Genomic DNA, 11,317 nt, shown 5'->3' on the forward strand with positions numbered 1-11,317 from the left:
TGGCATTCAGAGCATCAATTTCAAGAACTCCTTTCTTCTGAGGTATCCCATTATTCACGGAATTCCTCTCAGAAGTGTACATGAATTGGTTGTTTGCAACCATGTCAATGAGCTCTTGAGCCTCTTCAGGCGTTTTCTTTAGGTGAATAGATCCACCTGCAGAATGGTCCAGTGACATTTTCGAAAATTCAGAGAGACCATAATAGAATATATCTAACAGGGTCCATTCTGAAAACATGTCAGATGGACATCTTTTGGTCAACTGCTTGTATCTTTCCCAAGCTTCATAGAGGGATTCACCATCTTTTTGTTTGAAGGTTTGAACATCCACTCTCAGCTTGCTCAGCTTTTGAGGAGGAAAGAATTTATCTAAAAAGGCAGTGACCAGCTTATCCCAGGAGTCCAGGCTATCCTTAGGTTGTGAATCCAACCATATTCTAGCTCTGTCTCTTACAGCAAAAGGGAAAAGCATGAGTCTGTAGACTTCAGGATCAACTCCATTCGTCTTTACAGTCTCACAGATCTGCAAGAACTCAGTTAAGAACTGATAAGGATCTTCAGATGGAAATCCATAAAACTTGCAGTTTTGTTGCATTAAAGCAACTAGCTAAGGTTTCAGCTCAAAGTTATTGGCTCCAATGGCAGGAATGGAGATGCTTCTTCCATCAAACTTGGACGTTGGCTTTGTGAAGTCACCAAGCATTCTCCTTGCATTGTTATTATTTTCGGCTGCCATCTCCTTCTCTTGTTCGAAAATTTCTGAAAGGTTGTTTCTGGATTGTTGTAATTTAGCTTCTCTTAATTTTCTCTTCAGAGTCCTTTCAGGTTCTGGATCAATTTCAACAAGAGTGCCTTTTTCCCTGTTCCTGCTCATATGAAAGAGAAGAAAACAAGAAAAGAAAGAGGAATCCTCTATGTCTCAGTATAGAGATTCCCTTATGTTAGTAGAAGAAGAAAGGGGATAGAAGAATGGAGATGGAGATTCGGATTTTTGGATAAAGAAAGGTGAAGAGAAGTGTTAGTAGTTAATTAATTAAATAGAAGGAGAAAAGAGAGGGGAAATTTCGAAAATAATTTTGAAAAAGGGGTGAGTAATTTTCGAAAATTAAAGATAAGATAAGTTTAAAATTAAAACAAAAAGAATTTTTGAAAAAGGGATGAGATATTTTCGAAAATTAGAGAGGGAAGAGTAGTTAGGTGGTTTTGAAAAAGATAAGAAACAAACAAAAAATTTAGTTAGTTGATTGAAAAAGATTTGAAATCAAATTTTGAAAGGGATAAGAAGATAAGAAGTTAGATAAGATATTTTGAAATCAAATTTTGAAAAAGATAAAATTTTTGAAAAAGATAAGATAAAAGATAAAATAAAAGTTTTAAGGAAAAGATATTTTGAAAAAGATTTAATTTTTTTTTTAAAATGACTTAACTAACAAGAAACTACAAGATAAGATTCTAGAATTTAAAGATTGAACCTTTCTTAACAAGAAGGTAACAAACTTCAAATTTTTGAACCAATCACATTAATTGTTAGCTAATTTTCGAAAATTTGATATAAAGATAAGAAAAAGATTTTGAAAATATTTTGAAAAAGATTTTTTTTGAAATTTTTGAAAAAAAAAAGATATGATTTTTGAAAAAGATTTTGAAAAGATAAGATTTTTTTTTAAAATTGAAATTTTGACTTGACTTGTAAGAAATAACTAATTTTAAAAATTTTTGACCAAGTCAACCCAAAATTTCGAAAATTTGGAGGGAAATAAGGAAAAGATATTTTTTTTTGATTTTTGAATTTTTTTAATTATGAGAGAGAAAAACAATAAAAATACTCAATGCATGAAATTTTTAGATCAAAACAATGAATGCATGCAAGAATGCCATGAATGTCAAGATGAACACCAAGAACACTTTGAAGATCATGATGAACATCAAGAACATAATTTTGAAAAATTTTTGATGCAAAGAAAACATGCAAGACACCAAACTTAGAAATCTTTAATGCATGGAAAATATGAATGCAAAAGTGCACATGAAAAACAACAAAAGACACAAAACAAGAAATCATCAAGATCAAACAAGAAGACTTGTCAAGAACAACTTGAAGATCATGAAGAACACTATGAATGCATGAGATTTTCAAAAAAATGCAAGAAAAATTTTAAAAGCATGCAATTGACACCAAACTTAAAATTAACACAAGACTCAAACAAGAAATACAAAATATTTTTGATTTTTATGATTTTCTAATTTTTTTTGTATTTTTATTGATTTTTTTTCGAAAAACATTTTTGACAAAAAACGAAAAAGGAAAGAAAAATTTTGAAAAAGATTTTTGAAAAGAAAATTACCTAATCTGAGCAACAAGATGAACCGTCAGTTGTCCATACTCAAACAATCCCCGGCAACGGCGCCAAAAACTTGGTGGACGAAATTGTGATCACTATTCTTTAAGTTGTACTTTTATGGAATTTGAAATTGACACGAGTGGACACAACTCCGTTCAACTAACCAGCAAGTGTACTGGGTCGTCCAAGTAATAAACCTTACGCGAGTAAGGGTCGATCCCACAGAGATTGTTGGTATGAAGCAAGCTATGGTCACCTTGTAAATCTCAGTTAGGCAGATAAAATTATGGAATTTAGAAAATCAAATAATAAAAAGAAATAATAAAAGGGATACTTATGCAGATTCATTGGTGAAAATTTCAGATAAGCATATGGAGATACTGTATGGCTCAAGGACGCCTACTTTCCTACTGCTTCAACTCAATCCTTCTTACTCATTTCCATGGCAAGCTGTGTATAGGGGTTCACCGTTCGACGATGGCTACTTTGAATCCTCTCGGGAAAATGATCCTCTGCGGCTGTCACTCGCATGGCTAATCGTCTGGAGGCATCACCTGGCCGAAGGATACATCCCATCCTTGCAGTGAAAACTACGCTCACGCGCTCTGTCACAGCACGGCTAATCACTGGTTGGTTCCCGCTCCTACTGGAATAGAATCCCTTGATTCTTTTGCGTCTGTCACTAACGCCCAGCACTTGCGAGTCTGAAGCACGTCACAGTCATTCATTACTGGAATCCTACTCGGAATACCACAGACAAGGTTAGACTTTCCGGATTCCCAGGATCCTACTCGGAATACCACAGACAAGGTGAGACTTTCCGGATCCTCATAAATGCCGCCATCTATCTAGCTTATACCATGAAGATTCTGTTGGGGAATCTAAGAGATACACATTCAAGCTCTGTTGCATGTAGAACGGAAGTGGTTGTCAATCACGTGCGTTCATAAGTGAGAATGATAATGAGCGTCACTTAATCATCACATTCATCATGTTCTTGGGTACGAATGAATATCTTGGAATAAGAATAAGAGAGATTTGAATAAAAGAGAATAGAATTGCATTAATACTTGAGGTACAGTAGAGCTCCACACCCTTAATCTATGGTGTGCAGAAACTCCACCGTTGAAAATACATAAGTAAAAGGTTCAGGCATGGCCGAATGGCCAGCCCCCCTGAACGTGCTCAATGGCCCCCTAAGATGAAGAATAATACAAAACTGAGACCAAAGATGAAACGTGGTCAAAAGACATCTAATACAATAGTTAAATGTTCTATTTATAATAAACTAGCTCCTAGGGTTTACATGAGTAAGCATTTGATGCATAAATTCACTTCCGGGGCCCACTTGGTGTATGTTTGGGCTGAGCTTGATATATCCACGAGCTGAGGCTTTTCTTGGAGTTGAACTCCGAGTTATGACGTGTTTTGGGCGTTCAACTCCGGATCATGACGTTTTTCTGGCGTTTAACTCCAGACAGCAGCATGAACTTGGCGTTCAACGCCAAGTTACGTCGTCAATATCCGAATAAAGTATGGACTATTATATATTGCTGGAAAGCTCTGGATGTCTACTTTCCAACGCCATTGAGAGCGTGCCATTTGGAGTTCTGTAGCTCCAGAAAATCCATTTCGAGTGCAGGGAGGTCAGATTCCAACAGCATCAGCAGTCCTTTTGTTAGCCTTCTTCAGAGTTTTGCTCAAGTCCCTCAATTTCAGCCAGAATTTACCTGAAATCACAGAAAAACACACAAACTCATAGTAAAGTCCAGAAATGTGAATTTAACACAAAAACTAATGAAAACATCCCTAAAAGTAGCTCAAACTTACTAAAAACTACCTAAAAACAATGCCAAAAAGCGTATAAATTATCCGCTCATCAAACATGCATGCAACTAATTATTACTATGCAATCTATTCTACCTAAACAAACAGAAAATTTATCTACTGGTGCTAAGAGAAAGAAAAGTTACCTCCAAAAGTCAGGTTCTGACCGACCTCCCCACACTTAAAGCTTGGCACCGTCCTCGGTGCCATCGGTCAGGAACAAATGGGGCTAGTAACAACATCTCCACAGTCGGGTGCGTCTGGGCTCCCGTTTGTGGTAGTTGAAGTGGAGTCCGAAGAGTCTGGTTCTTCTGTGGGTGGGTGGTTGCCAACAATCAACTCCTTTAGGTATGTGAATTGGCACTTGTTATGGCGCTCCATGCGATCCAACCTCTGTAGTAGCTGAAGGAGCAGCTGATTTGTTGAAGGTGCTTGTGATGTAGAAAGAGAAGGGATATCTCTGGCCGGGTCTTCAGTCCGGCTAGTAGTGGCTGCTGTGGGTCTGATGTATTTTTCACTCGGAACGTATTGATCATCCCGAGGAAGCATAGCCTTGGTGTCTCCAGCTCTATAGGGGACTCCAGCTGCCAGACCAAATCTGAAATCAAGGCGAGAAAAGGTAAGTTGCCCACAATCTGTACGTGTCCCATGGCTTGCCGGATGTGTCTTGGGAAGTTGAGAGGCTGGTCCGTAAGGATACACCAGATGAGAGCAGTCATGTTTGCAGTGAAGGAGGCCTCGTGAGTGCTCGGGAAGATGTAGTGGGACATAATCTGTGCCCACACGTGAGCCTCCAAGGTTAGGGGGGAAGCCAGTATGCTCTTAGGATGGGATCGATGGTAGCCATAGATCCATGAGCTTCCAGGTAGTGCTATAGTTCTGAGAACGTCGTCCCAGTCAAATAGGTATCGCTGGCGCTTGAGAGAGGCTTCTTAAAATACATCCAATCCTTCTGGAGTAGGGAAAAGATCTAAAGCTTGCTGAATGGCCCCCTCAGATATGGGGATCTGCTTCTGACGGACATAGACAGACTGCAGGGTTGGTATGTGAAAATTGGAGTAGAATTCAACTACCCAAGAGAGATTGACCTGCCGTGGCAGTTTTCGTAAGAAACCCCATTGTCTTCTGTCAATGCGGGGCTCTACCAAGTCAACAATGTTGGTGGGGAGGATAAGAAGGTGCTTATTGTTGTAGTTTCTCGCCGCCAGAATGGGGAACATCTACTCACAGTAGTGGTTAGTGAACCACGCAGTGTCCCTTGCTGGAAAGGCTTTTTCAGATTCATTGACCTTGATGATCTTCTTGACTCGCTTTGTTGATGGTTTGACATCTGTTGAAGATGGTTCCGCAGCTAGCGCTCTTTTAGTTCCTCTTTTTGCCGGTGGTTTGGGGGTAGCTTTCTCTTTACCTTTCTTGGTGGCCATCCTGAAAGAGAAAAAGAAAGGTACATGTAAGTCCAAGGGTTAGAGCAAGGAAGAGGACCATACAAGTGATGATTGATGAGCGGATAATTTATACGCTTTTTGGCATTGTTTTTAGTATGTTTTTAGTATGATCTAGTTAGTTTTTAGTATATTTTTATTAGTTTTTAGTTAAAATTCACTTTTCTGGACTTTACTATGAGTTTGTGTGTTTTTCTGTGATTTCAGGTATTTTCTGGCTGAAATTGAGGGACCTGAGCAAAAATCTGATTCAGAGACTGAAAAGGACTGCAAATGCTGTTGGATTCTGACCTCCCTGCACTCGAAGTGGATTTTCTGGAGCTACAGAAGCCCAATTGGCGCGCTCTCAACGGCGTTGGAAAGTAGACATCCTGGGCTTTCCAGAAATATATGATAGTTCATACTTTGCCCAAGATTTGATGGCCCAAACCGGCGTTCAAAGTCACCCTTAGAATTCCCAGCGTTAAACGCCAGAACTGGCACAAGAATGGGAGTTAAATGCCCAAACTGGCATAAAAGCTGGCGTTTAACTCCAAGAAGAGTCTCTACACGAAAATGCTTCAATGCTCAGCCCAAGCACACACCAAGTGGGCCCGGAAGTAGATTTTTATGTCATTTACTCATCTTTGTAAACCCTAGACTACTAGTTATCTATATATAGGACCTTTTGCTATTGTATTTTATATCTTTGGATTATCTTAGATCCTTTGATCATCTTTGGATCTTTGGTTCTTAGATCACTTTGGGAGGCTGGCCATTCGGCCATGCCTAGACCTTGTTCTTATGTATTTTCAACGGTGGAGTTTCTACACACCATAGATTAAGGTGTGGAGCTCTGCTGTACCTCGAGTATTAATGCAATTACTATTGTTCTTCTATTCAATTCTGCTTGTTCTTGTTCTAAGATACCACTTGTTCTTCAACTTGATGAATGTGATGATCCGTGACACTCATCATCATTCTCACCTATGAACGTGTGACTGACAACCACCTCCGTTCTACCTTAGATTGGGTGGATATCTCTTGGATTTCTGATACACGATGCATGGTTGATCGCCTGACAACCGAGTGCTCGCCTGACAAACGAGCCAGCCATTCCGTGAGATCAGAGTCTTCGTGGTATAGGCTAGAACTGATGGCGGCATTCAAGAGAATCCGGAAGGTCTAACCTTGTCTGTGGTATTCTGAGTAGGATTCAATGATTGAATGACTGTGACGTGCTTCAAACTCCTGAGGGCGGGGCGTTAGTGACAGACGCAAAAGAATCACTGGATTCTATTCCGGCCTGATCGAGAACCGACAGATGGATAGCCGTGCCGTGACAGGGTGCGTTGAACATTTCCACTGAGAGGATGGGAGGTAGCCACTGACAACGGTGAAACCCTTGCTTAAGCTTGCCATGGAAAGGAGTAAGAAGGATTGGATGAAGACAGTAGGAAAGCAGAGAGACGGAAGGGACAGCATCTTCATACGCTTATCTGAAATTCTTACCAATGAATTACATAAGTATCTCTATCTTTATCTTTATGTTTTATTCGTATATCACCATATCCATTTGAGTTTGCCTGACTAAGATTTACAAGGTGACCATAGCTTGCTTCATACCAACAATCTCTGTGGGATCGACCCTTACTCGCGTAAGGTTTATTACTTGGACGACCCAGTACACTTGCTGGTTAGTTGTGCGAAGTTGTGTTTATGCCATGGTATTGAACACCAAGTTTTTGGATTCATTACCGGGGATTATTTGATTTGTGAAAAGTATTGATCACAATTTCGCGCACCAAGTTTTTGGCGCCGTTGCCGGGGATTGTTCGAGTATGGACAACTGACGGTTCATCTTGTTGCTTAGATTAGGTATTTTTTCTTCAGAGTTCTTAAGAATGAATTCTAGTGTTTCAAGATGATCTGTTGAAGTCTGGCTGGCTGTGAAGCCATGTCTAATTTCATTGGACCGAGGTTTCAACTTCTCATCACAAGAGCTTGTTGATTTTTATCAATCTTGCTGGTGGAGCAGTGATCTGCTAAGGCTTGGCTGGCCTTTGGCCATGTCTAGTGTTTTGGACCGAAGCTTTCTTTGAAAGCTTGGCTGGCTGTGAAGCCATGTCTAATTCCTGGACCGGAGTCTTAGACTAAACATTGCATGATTCCTGGAATTCTCATTAAGAATTTTGATACCTTTATTTTCTTTTTCCACTTAATTTTCGAAAAAAAAATTTTACAAAATCATAAAATCCAAAAATATTTCTTGTTTGAGTCTAGCGTTTCATTCTAAGTTTGGTGTTAATTGCATGCTTTCATTCATGTGTCTTAAGGATCTTCAAGTAATTCTTGATGATTACATTGCTCTGATTTTTAAATTCTCTTGACTTGAATGTTTATATGTCTCATATGCATTCTCATTTTGTTAGTGTCAGTAGTATACAAACTGCTAAGTTTGGTGTCTGCATGCATTGTTATTTGATTTTAGTTGCATTTTGATTATTCCTAAAAATAAAAAAAATTTTTAATTTGTGTCTTTTCAAGTCAATAATACAGAGAATTGAAGATTCAGAACATTCAGCAGAGGAATTGCACAGAAAAAGCTGGGCGTTCAAAACGCCCAGTGAAGAAGGACAGACTGGCGTTTAAACGCCAGCCAGGGTGCCTGGTTGGGCGTTTAACGCCCAAAAGGGTAGAGTTTTGGGCGTTAAACGCCAGAATGTGCACCATTCTGGGCGTTTAACGCCAGGATGGCACAAGAGGGAAGATTTTATTTTCAAATCAATTTTTTTTCAAGTTTTCAAATCTTTTCAAAATCAAATCTTTTTCAAATCAAATCTTTTCAATCAAATCTTTTTCAAAATCAATTTCTTTCTATTTTCAAAGATACTTGCTATCAATTAATGATTTGATTCAACATTTCAAGTATGTTGCCTTTTCTGTTGAGAAAGGTTTAATGTCTGAATCATATATTTTCTTGATAGCCAAGTCATTAATTTTTAAAATCAAATCTTTTTAAAATGTTTTTCAAATCATATCTTCTCAATCACATCTTTTTAAAAACCAATCATATCTTCTTAACCACATCCTTTTCAAAATAGTTTTCAATCAAATCTTTTTGATTTCTAATTTCAAATTCTTTTTCAAAAATCACTTGATTTCTTTCCCACTTTTATTTTCGAAAATCAATTAGTGTTTTTCAAAATGTTTTCAAAATCTTTTACCTAATTTTCGAAAATTACTTCCCCTCTTCTCACATCCTTCTGTTTATGGACTAACACTATTCCTTAATGCACAATTCGAACTTCATCTTCTTTGATAAGTTCAAATTTTCTACTCTGCCTTCTATTTTTCTTTTCCTCTGACACCTCAAGGAATCTCTATACTGTGACATAGAGGATTCCATATTTTCTTGTTCTCTTCTCTTTCAGATGAGCAGGAGCAAAGACAAAAGCATTCTTGTTGAGGCTGATCCTGAACCTGAAAGGACCTTGAAGCGAAAGCTAAGAGAAGCTAAGGCACAAATCTCTGTAGAGGACCTAACAGAAATCTTCAAAGAAGAACAACAAATGGCAGCCGAAAACAACAACAATACCAACAATGCAAGGAAGGTGCTGGGTGACTTTACTGCACCTACTCCCGACTTCTATGGGAGAAGCATCTCTATCCCTGCCATTGGAGCAAACAACTTTGAGCTTAAGCCTCAATTAGTTTCTCTAATGCAACAGAATTGCAAGTTCCATGGACTTCCATTGGAAGATCCTCATCAGTTTTTAGCTGAATTCTTGCAAATCTGTGACACTGTCAAGACTAATGGGGTTGACCCTGAGGTCTACAGACTTATGCTATTCCCTTTTGCTGTAAGAGACAGAGCTAGAACATGGTTGGACTCTCAACCTAAAGAAAGCCTGGACTCTTGGGAAAAGCTAGTCAATGCCTTCTTGGCAAAGTTCTTTCCACCTCAAAAATTGAGTAAGCTTAGAGTGGACGTCCAAACCTTCAGACAGAAGGAAGGAGAATCCCTCTATGAAGCTTGGGAAAGATACAAACAATTAATCAGAAAGTGTCCCTCTGATATGCTTTCTGAATGGAGCATCATAGGAATTTTCTATGATGGTCTCTTTGAACTATCCAAGATGTCTTTGGATAGCTCTGCTGGAGGATCTCTTCATCTGAAGAAGACGCCTACAGAAGCTCAAGAACTAATTGAAATGGTTGCAAATAACCAATTCATGTACACTTCTGAAAGGAATCCTGTGAACAATGGGACTAGTCAGAAGAAAGGAGTTCTTGAGATTGACACTCTGAATGCCATACTGGCTCAGAATAAAATATTGACTCAACAAATCAATATGATTTCTCAAAGTCTGTCTGGAATGCAAAATGCACCAAGCAGTACTAAGGAAGCTTCATCTGAGGAAGAAGCTTATGATCCTGAGAACCCTTCAATGGAAGAGGTGAATTACATGGGAGAACCCTATGGAAACACCTATAATCCTTCATGGAGAAATCATCCAAATCTCTCATGGAAGGATCAACAGAGACCTCAACAAGGTTTCAACAACAATAATGGTGGAAGAAACAGGTTTAGCAATAGCAAGCCTTTTCCATCATCTTCTCAGCAACAGACAGAGAGTTCTAAGCAGAATAACTCTGACTTAGCAACCATGGTCTCTGATCTAATCAAAACCACTCAAAGTTTCATGACTGAAACAAGGTCCTCTATTAGAAACTTGGAGGCACAAGTGGGTCAGCTGAGCAAGAAAATTACTGAACTCCCTCCTAATACTCTTCCAAGCAATACAGAAGAAAATTTAAAAGGAGAGTGCAAGGCCATCAACATGGCCGAATTTTGGGAGGAAGAAGAGGCAGTGAACGCCACTGAGGAAGACCTCAATGGACGTCCACTGGCCTCCAATGAGTTCCCCAATGAGGAACCATGGGAATCTGAGGCTCAAAATGAGACCATAGAGATTCCATTGGACTTACTTCTGCCATTCATGAGCTCTGATGAGTATTCTTCCTCTGAAGAGGATGAGTATGTCACTGAAGAGCAAGTTGCTAAATACCTTGGAGCAATCATGAAGCTAAATGACAAGTTATTTGGAAATGAGACTTGGGAGGATGAACCCCCTTTGCTCACCAAAGAACTGGATGACTTGTCTAGGCAGAAACTGCCTCAAAAGAGACAAGATCCTGGGAAGTTTTCATTACCTTGTACCATAGGCACCATGACCTTTAAGAAGGCCTTGTGTGACTTAGGGTCAAGTGTAAACCTCATGCCTCTCTCTGTAATGGAGAAGTTAGGGATCTTTGAGGTGCAAGCTGCAAAAATCTCACTAGAGATGGCAGACAACTCAAGAAAACAAGCCTATGGACTTGTAGAGGATGTTCTGGTAAAAGTTGAAGACCATTACATCCCTACTGATTTCATAGTCCTAGAGACTGGGAAGTGCATGGATGAATCCATCATCCTTGGCAGACCCTTCCTAGCCACAGCAAAGGCTGTGATTGATGTTGATAGAGGAGAATTGATCATTCAAGTGAATGAAGAATCCTTTGTGTTTGAGGCTCAAGGATATCCCTCTATCACCATGGAGAGGAAGCATGAAGAGCTTCTCTCAAAACAGAGCAACACAGAGCCCCCACAGTCAAACTCTAAGTTTGGTGTTGGGAGGCCACAACCAAACTCTAAGTTTGGTGTTGAACCCCCACAATCAAACT

At 39.2% G+C, this 11,317-nt stretch overlaps 1 non-coding gene across 1 annotated transcript; it reads left to right on the top strand.

The window, feature by feature from the left end:
• Positions 1–236: 236 nt before the first annotated feature.
• On the top strand, positions 237–340 carry LOC112714171 (small nucleolar RNA R71). The gene has a single exon (XR_003159127.1). It is a non-coding gene; the product is annotated as a small nucleolar RNA R71 (small nucleolar RNA).
• The last annotated feature ends 10,977 nt before the right edge of the window (positions 341–11,317 follow it).

This window comes from Arachis hypogaea, chromosome 9 (assembly GCF_003086295.3).
Source record: "Arachis hypogaea cultivar Tifrunner chromosome 9, arahy.Tifrunner.gnm2.J5K5, whole genome shotgun sequence".
Taxonomy (NCBI): Eukaryota; Viridiplantae; Streptophyta; class Magnoliopsida; order Fabales; family Fabaceae; genus Arachis; species Arachis hypogaea.